The sequence below is a fragment of the Lontra canadensis genome, unplaced genomic scaffold, assembly GCF_010015895.1.
Source record: "Lontra canadensis isolate GAN:19392208 unplaced genomic scaffold, GSC_riverotter_1.0 scaffold18, whole genome shotgun sequence".
Taxonomy (NCBI): Eukaryota; Metazoa; Chordata; class Mammalia; order Carnivora; family Mustelidae; genus Lontra; species Lontra canadensis.
The window spans coordinates 12,886,210-12,900,606 of record NW_022631012.1 but is presented as its reverse complement, the minus strand read 5'-3'; the positions used below and the strand labels follow the sequence as shown (position 1 = coordinate 12,900,606).

The following is a 14,397-nucleotide window of genomic DNA, read 5'->3' as shown; positions in this document are numbered from 1 at the left end:
CACACCGGGAGGGTGACTCACCCAGACTCCGTGATGATGGAAACTCCTGAGCTTGGGACCCTCCCAGACCAGACCTCACTGCTTGTGTGATTCGTGCGGCTGTCCATCTGCACCCTCCAGCTTATCCTTTAATAAACCGGTAAATCCAAGTAACTGTTTTCCTGAGTTCTGTGAGCTGTTGCAGCAAATTATTTGAACCTACAGATGGGGTCATGGGAACCTCTGGTTTGTAGCTGATGGTCCAAAGCCCAGGAAGCAGTGATAGCACAGTCTGCGATCGGCATCTCTGGCAGACGGGGCAGGGCGAGGGGCACGGTCTCGGTGGACTGAGTCCTTACCCGTGGGATCTAGAGCTACCTCCAGCTGAAGAGCGTCAGAATCGAGGGAAACTATAGGACTCCCAGCTGGTGTTGCTTGGTGGGGGAAAACCCACATACATCCGGTGTCATAAGTGCCCTGAGTGGGGTAGCCGTGTGAGAGCAAAGGAGACATGTAGCAGGAAGGATGGCTTTTTTCCCAATTCAAGGACTAAAAGAGCTTTCATTCAACTAGAACAGGGAGAGTGGGAGAGGAAACAGGACTGTACAAGGGTTGTCCATGCAAGTTTGATAGAGTAACTCCCTCACACATTCCTCGGCACACCATTGGAAGCTGAAGCCTACAGGCTTGCAAAGTGGGTACAAACAAGAAGAGGCTAATTCCCACACTGAAGACCCCCAAAGACTTAAGACTTGGAACTGGTGGATTGTTGGATACTATGCACAGGCTTCTGGCAGATCTGTTAGAGCACGTAGTAGGCCAGGGGTCGGGCCCTCCCTGCAAACATGTCCAAGCACCCCTCCCTGGAACCTGTGGATAGTCACCTTACGTGCAAAAAGATTTACAGCTATGATTAAGCTGAGGATCTTGAGAAGGGAGATGACCCCAGATTATCTGTGTGGGCCCAAGGTCATCACAAACCTCCTCATAAGAGGGAGAGTCAGAGTCAGAGAAGAAAATGTGATGATAGAAGAGGAGGTAGAGTGATCAAGGAAGGGCCACAAGCCAAGGAATGTGGGCACCTCTGGAGCTGGATAAGGCAAGGAAATGATACTCTGCTAAAGCCTCCAGAAAGAACCAAGTCCCGTCAACACCTTGATTTTAGTGCAGGGAGACCCATTTCAGACATCTGACCTCAGAACTGTAGGAGAATAAACTGGTGTTGTATTGAGCCACTAAATTTGTGGTCATTTTTTACAGAGCAGTTGTAATAGGAAACAGAACAACTGGGGTGAAATTACCAATAGAAACATAGAAACATAGAAACCCAAGAAAATAAAAATTGCCCAATGATCCCAAGTTACAAAATACTATGGGAGAAAGTGAACGTGGTTGTAGTAAGGTCCTCACTCATATATGTTAATGCAAACACTTAACAGTGATTTAACCAAAAAGTGAATTGGGACAACGTTGGAAGAGTTGGGGAGGGCGACGGAGGGCGGGCATTTTAGGGTCGAATCCCCGTCAACCACACCAGGAAGTCAAGACAATGGCTAAAACTGAAGAATTAACAAATGGAGTGGAGGCAAATTATTCAGAAGTGTGAAGTTAAATTCAGAAAGAAATAGCTTCGAGGGTTGAAACTAGCTGTCCCTAAGCAGCGTGCCGAGGCGTGGAACCGAGAAGTGAGGGGGGTGGGGCAGAAACTCTAACTTTTCATTAATAAACTTGTAACACAATTTAGTTTTTAAATGATATCAGTGGATTAGTCAATAGAAAATAAAAACCAATGCCAAAAATGTTAGGAGCACCAACAGACCCACAGAAGGATTACGACGACAGCAGATTTAACTCAAATGTCAAAGGCTGGTTTTCCATAGGACACTGGAATAAATTTACGAATCAACTGAAAAATGAAACAAACCTTTTTGTGTAATGTGACCAATGCCTGAGAAACCATTGCATGGTTTAATGACTTTCAGTGCAAAAGGCAGCCATAACATCGAGTCCATTTTACAGATGAGGAAACGAACTCAAAAGGGGTGACTCCTGGGCTGCCTATAAATGTTCATTTAAGAACAAAAATACTGGGACACCTGGGTGGCTCGGATGGTTAGGCATCTGCCTTTGAGTCACGTCATGATCCCCAGGTCCTGGGATCAAGCCCCACATCAGGCCCCCAGCCCAGCGGGGAGTCTGCTTCTCCCTCTCCCTCTTCCTCTCTCCCTGCTTGTGCTCTCTCTGTCTCTGTCTCTTTCAAATGAATGAATAAAATCTTAAAAAAAAAAAAACAGCAAAAATACTTACACGCTCTCGTCATCAGGACAATCCTAGCTGCTGTGGGATACTGCACGCCTGCACCCTGCCCTTGGGGAACTTGTCGTCCCAAGGGCAGCCATCAGAAAGGGAGCTGAGGGGGCTGTGGAACCAGGGTAGGAGAGCCGGCCTTCAGAGAAAGGCAGGATGTGCAGGTGGAGGTAGGCCTGCAGGATGGGCTGGCTCAGGGTGCTACGAGGCCAAGAGACTGGGTAAACAGCACGAGCTTTAAGACTGGCGACAGGGCCCCTCACATCTAACTGTGTTCTGTTGTGCATGGGGGCCAGTCAGAAGATCTCAGGGAGACAGGGCCAGAGAGGCAGCTGGGGTGGACAACCCAGGCCGAGAAGGTGATGCCACAGGGGCTGGAACTCAGATGAGCCTGAAAGGAGGATATAGCCATGGCAATAAGGGAGCTCTGCTGCTGCTTCAGACCTGGTGTCTGCTTCCTGCAAGGACAGGAACCAATCCTGAACTTGGGCAGCTTGACAGGAGTCCCTGGTGTAGACAGTGAGAGGCCAAGGAGGCCGGCTCTCAGCACTGCCTTCTTTATTCCATTTCTTGCCTGACCACCCACACTGTGGGGTTCCTGAAGGGCGGGACTCCACCAAGTCATTCTCTGTGTCTCCATGGAGACTGGCACAGTGACTTGTCCACAATGGGTGGATAATATTTGTTCCCTGACTGATAAACTGAGTGGCTCTCACCATGGGGACTGACTCATGACTCAGCAAGGAGGAAGGAGCTCCACAGAGGAGCTGCAAAAATGTCATCATTGTCACAACGTTATAGATAATATGAAAAATTAGAGTTCAAAAAACCAAAATGACTGGTAAATGATTGTACAGTCACTCAGTGGGAATTTTACATAGATTTTAATGGATTATTTGACAGCCTGTCGGAACATGAAGAAATGGTTAAGAACAAAGATATAAAATGGTATATATGCAATGGATACACTTATGTAAAAGTATGGACTGAGATGCATAAAAGTTAGAAAAGAATATGGTAAAAATGAAAATTGAGCAAGAATGTCAGGATTATGGGTTTTTTTCTTCCTCCACAACATTCTTTACTAAGATTTTCCTTGGGTTCTAGAGTCAGGTGGGCCTGATTTTGCACAATAGCTTGTCTACTTAATAGCTATGGGACCTCAAGACATTTATTTTTACTTTTCTGGGTCTCAGTTTCTTCATCTGCAAAATATCCCTATGGAAGTTCCACCTCACTGGGAACACATGAGAGGAGACCATGTCAGAAAAGCTCTCAGCACACTGCCTTGTACACATTAGGTTCTCAAAAACTGGCAACTGAGTTTAGGAATATTACAAACCCTAGTGGTATTTTTGCATACAGAAGCTTTTATTTCTAATATTTGGAGAGAATAGGTTTATGTGCGTTTGTGTGTGTATGCGTGTGTTCATGTGTACGTGTGTGTTAAATTGAAATAGGCTCACTGTAAAGAAAAGCATAATACAGGGACGTCTAAGGAAGTAAAAATTCTCTGAAATACTAACATGACCCCTGGAAATATTTTGGTTAATAACTTCTAGAATTCTCTCTAGGCTAAAGAAAGAGATTTATATAGTTTTCCATAAATGGGATAGAACCTATACATATATTCTATATATACATTTTATTAACCAATGTCATGAGCTTCTTTTAATGTTGGTAACTATAGACGTATCATCACTTTTTAAACTTAAGTTTACTGTGGATAAATTTTTTAAATGTATAAAAGTAGAGAAAAACAGTATAATGAACTCACCTGCCACCCATCTTCGACAATTAGCAATTTGTGGCTAATCTCATTCATCTGTACCCAGCCCACTCCTCTAATACTAGATTGTTTTAAACAAACATTTTAAAACAAAAGCAAATCCATAATTTAAATTATACTTAAGGCAAATCTACAAAACAAGTCTAAGATTTGTTTCTTTATCATCATAACTGTATAAATTTCTTTTTTTTTAAATTTTTTTAAAGATTTTATTTATTTATTTGACAGAGAGAGATCACAAGTAGACGGAGAGGCAGGGAGAGAGAGAGAGAGAGAGAGGGAAGCAGGCTTCCTGCTGAGCAGAGAGCCCGATGCGGGACTCGATCCCAGGACCCTGAGATCACGACCCGAGCCGAAGGCATCGGCTCAACCCACTGAGCCACCCAGGCACCCATAACTGTATAAATTTCTATCCTACAACCATATGCATCATATTTTTAGCCAGTTGTGTACTGATGAACATTTGGTTGTTTCCTTTTTTTTCCGTTGTAAACAATGCCTTGGTGTATATTCTTTTGCTTTTAAAAAGTGAAGGCCTCTCCTTCTGAACACTGATGGGGATAAATACTCAAAATATTTAGCAACTAAATATACTAGTATTTAGTATGCTAAATATACTAAATACACGGCTGTTGACCCATCAGAGTAGACTTGAGCGATAGCTGGAATGGGGCCCTGCAGGACCCCACTCCCACCTTTGTGCCAGTTTGTGCGGGGCATTAAACCCTTAGCTTAATCATAGCAGATCTGGGGGTACCAGGGGAGGAGCTGGGGCAACCAAGGTAGCAGGGAGGCCATTTGAGGCCTTTGGACAATGTACACAGTTGATCCTTGAACGATACTGGCTTAAACTACACAGGTCCACTCATATACTGATTTTTTTCAATAAGTATATTGGAAAATTTTTTGTAAATTTGCAACAATATGAAAAAACTTACAGAAGAATCATGTAGCCCAGGAATACTGAAAAAAATTAAGAACGTTAGACATTAATATAAGACTATGGTATATAATACATATAAGATAAAAATATGCATTCTCTCTTTCTAAAATTAATAAATGAGTCTTAAAAAAATAGGGGCACCTGGGTGGCACAGTCAGTTAAGTTTCTGACTCTTGGTTTCAGCTCAGGTCATGATCTCAGGGTTGTGATCTCAGGGTGGTAAGATCATGGTCCATGTCCAGCGCTGCATTCAGCATGGAATCTGCTTAAGATTCTCTCTTCCTCTCCCTCTGCCCCTCCCTCCCAACCCCCTACACACACACACTCTCTCTCTCTCAAATAAATAAATAAATATTTTAAAAATAATATGTGTTAATTGACTGTATGTTATGGGTAAGTCTTCTGATCAACAGTAGGCCAGTAGGTCAACAGTAGTAGTTATATTTTTGAGGAATCAAAAGTTATATAGGATTTATGACTGCACGGCGATCAATGTCCCAACCCCTGCCATTGTTCAAGGTTGTTATTCAAGGGTCAACTGTATATACAACCAGTATGGCAATATTTCAATATTTTAATGACTATATAGAAGCTAAACATCAGCCCTTTACTTCCAGTATTCTCCCATGAGGGAACCACCATTAACAGGCTTTTACTGAGGGTATGTTTCCAGATATGTTCTACGAATAGATATGTTCATATATATACATATATACATGTGTATGTATATATATATGTGTGTATATATATATAATTCTTAAAATTTTTTTACATAAATGAGAGTACATTTATACACTATGCCATGTCTTGTTCTTTTTACATAACAGGATATCTGGTAGATTATTTCCACATCAGCATAGATAGATCTACTGCATTCAATGGCTTGATGTTGCGTTGTATGGCTTTAAGAATATAGAGGTGTACGTGTGTGTGTGTATGTGTGTGTGTCTTTGCATGCACACCCATTTGTGATTTAGGATTCCTTCTCCCTACTCTTTTCCTTTCCTCTGTTTCTCCCTGATGACTTTACCTGAGGCTCAGTGGACTGAATGTGTCAGGTGGTGACACTGTAGTTATCAATGAGCCAGCCGAGCCTTCAGAAAGGTCACAGGTTCGTACTAATAACCACACAAAAAAAGTTACATAAAATATCTTTTCCAAAGAGCTTACCTTGCACTGCTCAAAGATTTGTTTCTCTCATGTGGTTCTTCTCCACATCAAGAGTCTTAAAGACACCATAATTTTATAGAGAAACTGTTTCTCATTTTCTCATCAACATAAAATCAGCATTTCTTTTAGATCAAATCCAGAGGTTCCAGAACTCGAGATGTTAGTGGTCATTCCAAGTGACCGAAATGCCAAAGCAGAAAATCCACAGTATGTGTGGGGCGGAGAGAAAGACTTCCAGTGAATCCTGTCAAAGGCTTTTACAAAGGCTGAACAGACATGAGGACAAATGTCCTGTCGAAGGATGGTCCAGTTTGAGTCTTTCAATATAGCAATGAAAGTCAAACTGGAGGAGAAAGCCAACCTTCCATTCAGACTCTCTTGACTCGGGCTTTGAGTTGTGAGGTTTGTCCTTGGGAGGTGGCAGGCAAAGGTTTGTTTCTTTCATTGCTATGGAAACAGAATGGCAGCACCTCATTGGCTCAGGCCCTCAGCTCTCCAACAAAGACTGGAGAAGCAGTCGGTTCACAAATTCTCCAAAACATAAGACAAAATATGCTTTCGATATACTTTAGAGGAAATAGAATTAAACAGCCCTCCTGGGCTCAATCGACCTGTGGTTGTAGTTGCCAGGCAGGATCTGTGGAGGATTTTAAGTTCTTTTGTCACTTGCTTACAGAAACCTAAAACTCTGAAGTAGGCCATTTCCTCTTTGAACTTCAGGCCTTGAAATTTGTAAAAGTACAAATCCCCTAGGGCAGGAGTCTTTCTCAGTCACGAAGGAGTTTGACCGTTTTTCCCCCCTAAGTTTTCCTTTAAGTTTTGCTTTTTCTCACTATAGAAAAAAAAATGCTTGCTTGTGACAACCAGAGGCTTTCATTTTTATTCCATTGCAACTCACTATAAGAAACATATTTTACATTTTATAATAAAAAGTTGCATGAAATAATACCTTTATTACATACTACTCTCATCTATTTTTTTTTCTTCTATTTAAAATGAAAGCTCATTATAAATCCACTTGTTGATTCTATGATGCGCTGATGGGTTCACAAGCCACAGTTTACAAAACAATGCTGTAAATTCAGCCATTCATTTGACTTCACGTTTATTATCTACTGTGTACCAGGCACAGGTGGGGGCATATGCATCAGTTCCTGTGCTCCAGAGAGCTTAGAGACTAGGAGGAAGCAGACAATAAATTCAGTAAAAGCATAATGAAGCTTACATTATGGGCCTTACCAGATGCAGTGGGGATGGACAGCAGGGACTCCTTATGAGTCAAAGAGAAAGGATTTGACTAGTTTTGAATAGTAGAAATATCATGTTGACTGCAGTGTAGAGAAGCAACCGGAGAGGCCAAGTCAGGAGGCAGGGAAACCTATTAGGAGTCTATGGCAGTGATCAAAAGAGACACAGCAGTGGCCTTGGCTGAGGCAGCAGCAGTAGGGATGGAGAGGACAGGACACAATAAGATTTGGCAATGGATCAGATGTCACAATGAGGGAAAAGGAAGAAGTAATGTCAATTCATGGGTTTCTAGCTCAGGCAATTGAGCTAGATGGCGGTGCCATTTTATTGAGATGATAAGGTCTGGAGGATAGACAGGCTCAAAGGAGCAGATTAACTTCAAGCTTGGACATGTTGAGTTTGAGATCCCAGAGAGAAACCCAAGTGGTGATGTCCATTACAGAGTTTGTTCCATGATTTGTGGTTCAAAGGAAGAGTCTGGGCCAGAAACGCTTTAGGAGTCTTCAGGATAGGTAATATTTCAAGGCAAGGGAATGGATGAGCTCACGCAGGGAAAGGTGTAAGAAGACAATACGGTCTAGAACAGAGCCCTGAGGAATGTCACCAATATTTATGGCAGCATTCCTTAAAGGGTGGACCATGTCATAGCTCAAATATATACAACCATCACTTGAATGAAAATGGCTTGGGAAAAAATGTTCGTTAGTTTCATGAAATACTGAGTCTGGAAGTAGTGGTACCAGATTGATGCAGACTCAGGAATGCCATTGGAAAATTGAGTTTTTTCCATCTTTCTCTTGTGCCCATCTCAGGGTGTCAACTGAGGGGAGCCCCGTGGTTACACTCTGGCTGCCCCAACTCCCAAGCACCATGGGCGGACTAGATGAAGACCAACTTCAAAAACTAAAAGGGAGGCAAAAAGTCACAAAGAGAACAGTGAATAGATCTGATTAATTTGGTCAAATCCATCTCTGTCCAGAGACTGGATATAATTTCGAGTCTGTTTGTGTGAAATTTTGTATTTAAATCCTTTCTCATTTCTAAAAAGGAGGATTTGGGGCTTGTGGGGAGAGTGGCTAACAGCAAAGCTACAAAGGAAGCAGGCACAGAGGAGGTCACTTGACTTGGCAAAGGCTTAGCACTAATTACCACTACTTTAGGATTTTTGTTTCCTCCTTTCCTCTATTTAGACATGAGTACAATTTTGTCAGATCCAAAACAGCAGGGGGGAAAGAAAGAAAGGGTTTTAGGGGTTAAGTGTCAACTGCTCTTCTCTTCGAATTTAGGGAAACTTTGGCATTGTGCAAAAGGCTCTTTCCAAATACCCAGGAAGGGGACTGAAGCTACTAACATGGTAACTCTCCCCAAAGCAATGTGCCTAAGTATTTGGAATGGAGCTGGAGGCCAGAATACCAACGGTACAGGGGAGTAGAGGCTGAATAAATAAATGAGAGAAACTGGGACTTAACAATCCAATTCTATCATCAAAATTAGCTTGCACATTGCATCAAGAAATGGGCACCATCTTGTGGAATGTTGTCGCCCTCAGCAAGTGACAAGTGTGATCAGCCAGTTGAGTATTTAGAAACTCTCCATTTGGGTAAACCTTCCGTGTCTTTCTGAGTTACTCCCAGTGTGGAAAAGACAGCGTACTTTCAGGGAGCTTATCTTTATCTCCAAGCTGCTCGGTTTCCTTTGATTGCTTCTTGTCTTTGAAGATCTCCCTTTAGGGTGCTCTGCCAAGTCCCACTGGCTGATTCAGCTGTTCCCTGATGGCCCTTAACCAGGGAGCCACAGGGATCCTACAAGTGCCTGCAGTGTCACTTTCACACCTAGAAAGAGGGGCTGCTGCCCTGAGCCCCGGGCTTTAAAGGATTCTGCGTATCAGCAGTATACACAAAAATTGAAGTTTATTAACAAACACATGGGCACTTGATCTGGAGCTCAGCACTGGAACAGCAGGACCCATAACCCTACACATCTTTTGTTCTCAGCAGTAGCGTCATTCAGGATCCCGGGGAATGCTTCTCCACACTTCTTAGCCTTTATCTTCAAAACAAAAGTTGTCTGTGTCAAAATGTTAGGAAGGTATTTGTCTTTCTCTGCCTGCCTTGTTTCACTTAGCACAATACCCTCTAGGTATATTCATGTTGTCCCAGATGGCAAGATTTCATTCTTTTTTTATATCACTGAGTAAATTTTCATCACGCATACACCACATCTTCTTTCTCCTTTCATCTGTGGATGGACACTTGGGCTGCTTCCATATCTTGGCTATTGTAAACAATACTGCAGGAAACATAGGGGCACGTGTATCTTTTCAAATCAGTGTTTTCATTTTCTTTGGGTAAATACCCAGTAGTAGAATTCCTGCAATATGGCATTTCTATTTTCAATTTGTTGAGGAACCTCTATATTGTTTTCCACAGTGGCTGCACCAATTTACATTCCAACACACAAGACATGAGAGTTCCTTTTACTCCCCATCCGTGCCAACACTTATTTCTTGTCTTTTTGATAACAGTCATTCTGTCAAGTATAAGTGAAATTCCGTCGTAATTTTGATTTGCATTTCCCTAATGATTAGCGATGCTGAGAATCTTTTCAGAGAAAGACAAATACTATGATTTCACTTATATGTGGAATCCAAAAAAATGAAACTTACAAAAACAGAGACTCATAAATATAGAGAACAAACTGGTGATTGCCAGAGGGGTGGAGATGGGGGATGGGCAAAATAGAGGAGGGGATCAAGAGGTACAAACTTCCAGTAATAAAAGAATCAAGTCACGGGGATATAAAGTATAGCATAGGAAATATAGCCAATAATATTGTGATAACATTGTATGGGGACAGATGGTGATGACACTTCAGGTGAGCACTGCGTAATATAGAATTGTCAAATCACTACGTTGTAGACCCGAAACTAACATAACATTGTGTGTTAACTATAGTTCAAGAATACAATTTTTTTCTTGGGGCACCTGGGTGGCTCAGTAGGTGAAGCGTCTGCCTTCTGTTCAGGTCATGATCCCAGGGTCCTGGGTTCAAGACCTGCTTCGGGCTCCTTGCTCCGTGGGGGGACTGCTTCTTCCTCTGTTTGCTCTGCCTGCTGCTCCCCCTGTTTGTGCTCTCAATCTGTCAAATAAATAAATAAAATCTACTAAAAAATTTTTTAAAAAGAATATAATTTTTTTTTCTTAAATTCTAGGAAGTTTTCTGGGTTGTGCTGCTGTCAGAAACAGACACTGCTTTGGAATTCAGGAGGAATGAGGGCAGCAGCAGTGAGGTGAGAGGAAAGGTAATTTGTCAGAAGTTCTCAGTATGGATGCATAGATTCAGACATAATGAAATACTGTTTTCCAGTGGTGCTGAGTATCCATTTTTTGCTTCTTTTAATATTTTTTTTTATTTCAAGATTTTTATTTATTTGAGAGTATGTGTGCACATGCTCAGGTGAGTGGGGGGAGGAGCAGAGCCAGCCCGGTGCTGGAGGTGGGGGCTTGATCTCACCACCCTGAGATCATGACCTGAGTGGAAATCTGGAAAACGTGAGTCACACACTTAATCTACTGAGTCACCCAGACGTCCCCTGATGTTGTAATTTGTCATTCCACAGGTACTTACATATTGAAGTGGTACTTGCAAAACCTGCATTTTGTGGCTGAAGAATATTTTGCAATATGAATTCTGATTACCTTAAAATTTGTATGTATGCATGTATAGGTCTAGATGGAACATGAGTGAAGCATGGCGCTAATTCTTCACATTATTGTATGGAACTCTGGATCTAGAGGGTCCCTTGAAAGATGGTGAAACAGCTTTTTAAGTGGTGGTGGATTACACAAAATTAAAATATTTTATAAAATTTTCTGGTCCTTTTTTGTAATGTTTAAATGTGAGGTGAAAATCTTGCTTTTAAGTAACTTAGTGATTTTGCTTGAAGGCAAGAAAAATAAATGTCATGGAACACTTTTTCAATTATTTGAGTTTTATGGATTTTTCTCTAGTATCTCACATCTTTGGCGTGCGTTCCTCCCACATTTTCTTAAAGAATAAAACTCTTCAAGCCTGCCAGCCAGCCACTGTGCTTTGTCATCTTTGCCAAACGTGCACAACATTTGTTCATTTGAAAATTCTATGGAATTCTATGAAATTCCATAAAATTTGAAAATTAAATGGACGATTTGGGCCCTTATTTTATAAAAACTAACAAAAAACAAAACTTGGTACTAGCATAAGTCAAACTTAATATAGTAAAAACAGAGCTGCAAGTCAGCAGAATGCCCTCAAATACTGTCCTCATCAGGTTTTGGGACTTAAACACACCTACTGCTGCTCATCATTTGTGAAAGAAAACACAATTAAAGTTGCTGGGGATATCACTAAATCACTAAATTCTGTATATAAATCAAGACTAATTCACTTGAAAAACAAGTCCAACTTTAACAAATGTGGCCTAATTATTTACACAAGTTCAACAAGAATAGCGATTGACCATATAGATCCTTTAAAATTTGCTTTGCTGGAACTTTCCATAAGGAGTATGTAGGCTGAACTTTTAATAGACTCTTGATGCCAGAAGCCATCAGACATACCTGCAATACCTATAGATTTGGCCAAATTCCTTTTGAGGTTCCCCCCAAAATCCTGAGGGTCCAGCACCTCCCAAGAAATGATATTCTTTACTCACCCGGTAAGGCTGCTGGGAACTCTGTATACAAGGCATCAGGCCAGCATTTCCAGGGGGCTCTATTGGCTTCATGAAGTCAACCTTACAGCTGTCTGGTTATATCTGAGTCTATGCATGTCTCTCTCAAATATGACATTCCAGTCAAAATCTTGGTACTATAACCAATGTTTCCAATGGTGTCTTGTTACAAGAAGAATGGATTATGCAAATTCAAGAACTTATGCAAATTCTAATTGCCATTGAACAAAGAATACTCACTGAGAGTTTCTGAATTTCAGAGGGTTCAGGTACCCATTTGTTTCAATCTTAACTCATTCTGACCACAAGTAAGATTCTTCTCTAGAGCTTTCCCTTTACAGACTTACAACTTTCTTTTGTATTCAGATTTTATCCTAAGTCTTTTCTCTCATAGAAGTAGTCTCATTTTGGGACAAAATTACCTTCTTTTTCTCTCAACAAAAATGTATTCTCATTCCCTACACCTTCTTATATATCTCTTACTTTCCTAGTTGCTTTCCTTATCATTTCCATCAGTCTTAATTACATACAGCAAAATTCTAACTCTTAGAACCTTAGTCTCCAGTGAAAACTAAGTAGTAACAAATTGTGAACTATTATACCAAAATTCTTTAGATTGGCATATTTATGAATACATTTCATAATTTTTAGGCACATGCAGTTTTCAAAGTACAATCTTTTTCTTTCTCTCTTTCTTTCTTTCTTTCTTTCTTTCTTTCTTTCTTTCTTTCTTTCTTTCTTTCTTTCTTTTAAAGATTTTATTTATTTGACAGACAGAGATCACAAGCAGGCAGAGAGAGAGGGGGAAGCAGGTTCCGGGGCAAGCAGAGAGCCTGATGCAGGGCTCGATCCCAGGACCCTGGGACCATGACCTGAGCCGAAGGCAGAGGCTTTAACCCACTGAGCCACCCAGGCACCCTGAAAGTACAATCTTTCAATAAGGCACATAGCACGTTTTCCAACAGACCCAAGTATTTTTAGTTTCTCTGCAGTAGAAAGTCAAAAGCAAACAGACCTATGACATTAACCAATGCTTTAGGAGTCTATCTTATCTGGAAATGACTTAGATATCCAATGAATTCAATCCAACTTATCACTTAACTTAGCAAAACCTCAAAGTTTTAGGTTTGATAGCTATCTGCAGGGTCAGATGGCCATGAAACCTAGCAAGACACATTCTACAATTTTTGCGGAGGTCAGGATTTGGAGACAAGGCAACGAAAGCTTGCACATATGGGACTTCCGACCCTTTGGAAGAATTCTGGCAAAAGAGGTCAAGGTAGGAAGATAATATTATAAGAAAGGGTTCCATGGAGGGAACATACCTCTTGACCTGGGAGTTTGTACTGAGGCCAGGAAACATTACATAAAAAAGATGAGACATTTTTTTCAGGCCTTGGGCATCACCTTGGTTCCATTTCTAAAAAAATGGAACCAGGTGAGTCCAAGGAATGACCCAAGGGTGAGTCCAAAGGAATAGAGGGGATGTCCCATAGCAGGAAAGACCAGCTGCTGATTCCCAAAGGGGCATCCCACCAAAGGGAATGGAGCTCTGACTTGTGGTTGCAATTTCGGTCAGTGCGTCCCACGGACCTGAAAAAGGACTGGACCTTACATGGGGTGACCGTCTCTACTGGGGCATCCTACCAAGGAGAGGGCTGCCACAAATGGCAATAGTAATCCCTGCTGGGGCTTCCTCTGCAGCAAGAAAAGCTGGACACTGGGTGGCCAGACCAGATTGGAAATAGGAGTGGAAAGGATGCACCACTCAGATGCACAGGAATGCGGTTTGCCTGTAGATCAAGATGGCAGCTGGATCCATGCGAACAAAGGAAAAGGGGAGGGAGGGAGTTCCAAAAGAAGCACGATGCGAAGGGAGACCTCAGAGACGGAGGGGAAGAGGAAGGGAAAGGGGTCCTTTGCCGTTACAGGCACCAGCAGTCCAACCCGCTCACCTTCAGACCTGCAGGCCACACCAGGGAGTTGCCCTGGCCAGAGATCTCCAGATCTCCCGTACTAGGGTTAGGGCGCCAAAAAGCTGAGAAGAGAAAGGGGAGGGAGGGAAGGGTCCCTCTACAGGGCAAGAGGAAAAAAATCACTCACCCTTTTCAGGCTCTCTGGTGGGTTCCTCCTGGGGCTTTGGACCCTCAGTTTCCCCAGGAGTACTAGAGTCAGTCCACTGACGGAAAGTCCCAAGATATTTCCGGAGAATCTGGGCAGACTCCAGACCAGCAGAGGTTCCCATATGGG

At 42.0% G+C, this 14,397-nt stretch overlaps 1 protein-coding gene across 2 annotated transcripts in view; it reads right to left on the bottom strand.

The window, feature by feature from the left end:
- Nucleotides 1-6,570, bottom strand: part of FLACC1 (flagellum associated containing coiled-coil domains 1) — a 33,959-nt gene extending 27,389 nt beyond the window's left edge. For both annotated transcript variants that reach the window (XM_032860084.1, XM_032860085.1), the window contains exon 1: nucleotides 6,189-6,570. The gene's annotated coding sequence lies outside the window, so the exon portion shown is untranslated. The remainder of the gene's footprint in view (nucleotides 1-6,188) is intronic.
- Nucleotides 6,571-14,397: the final 7,827 nt, after the last annotated feature.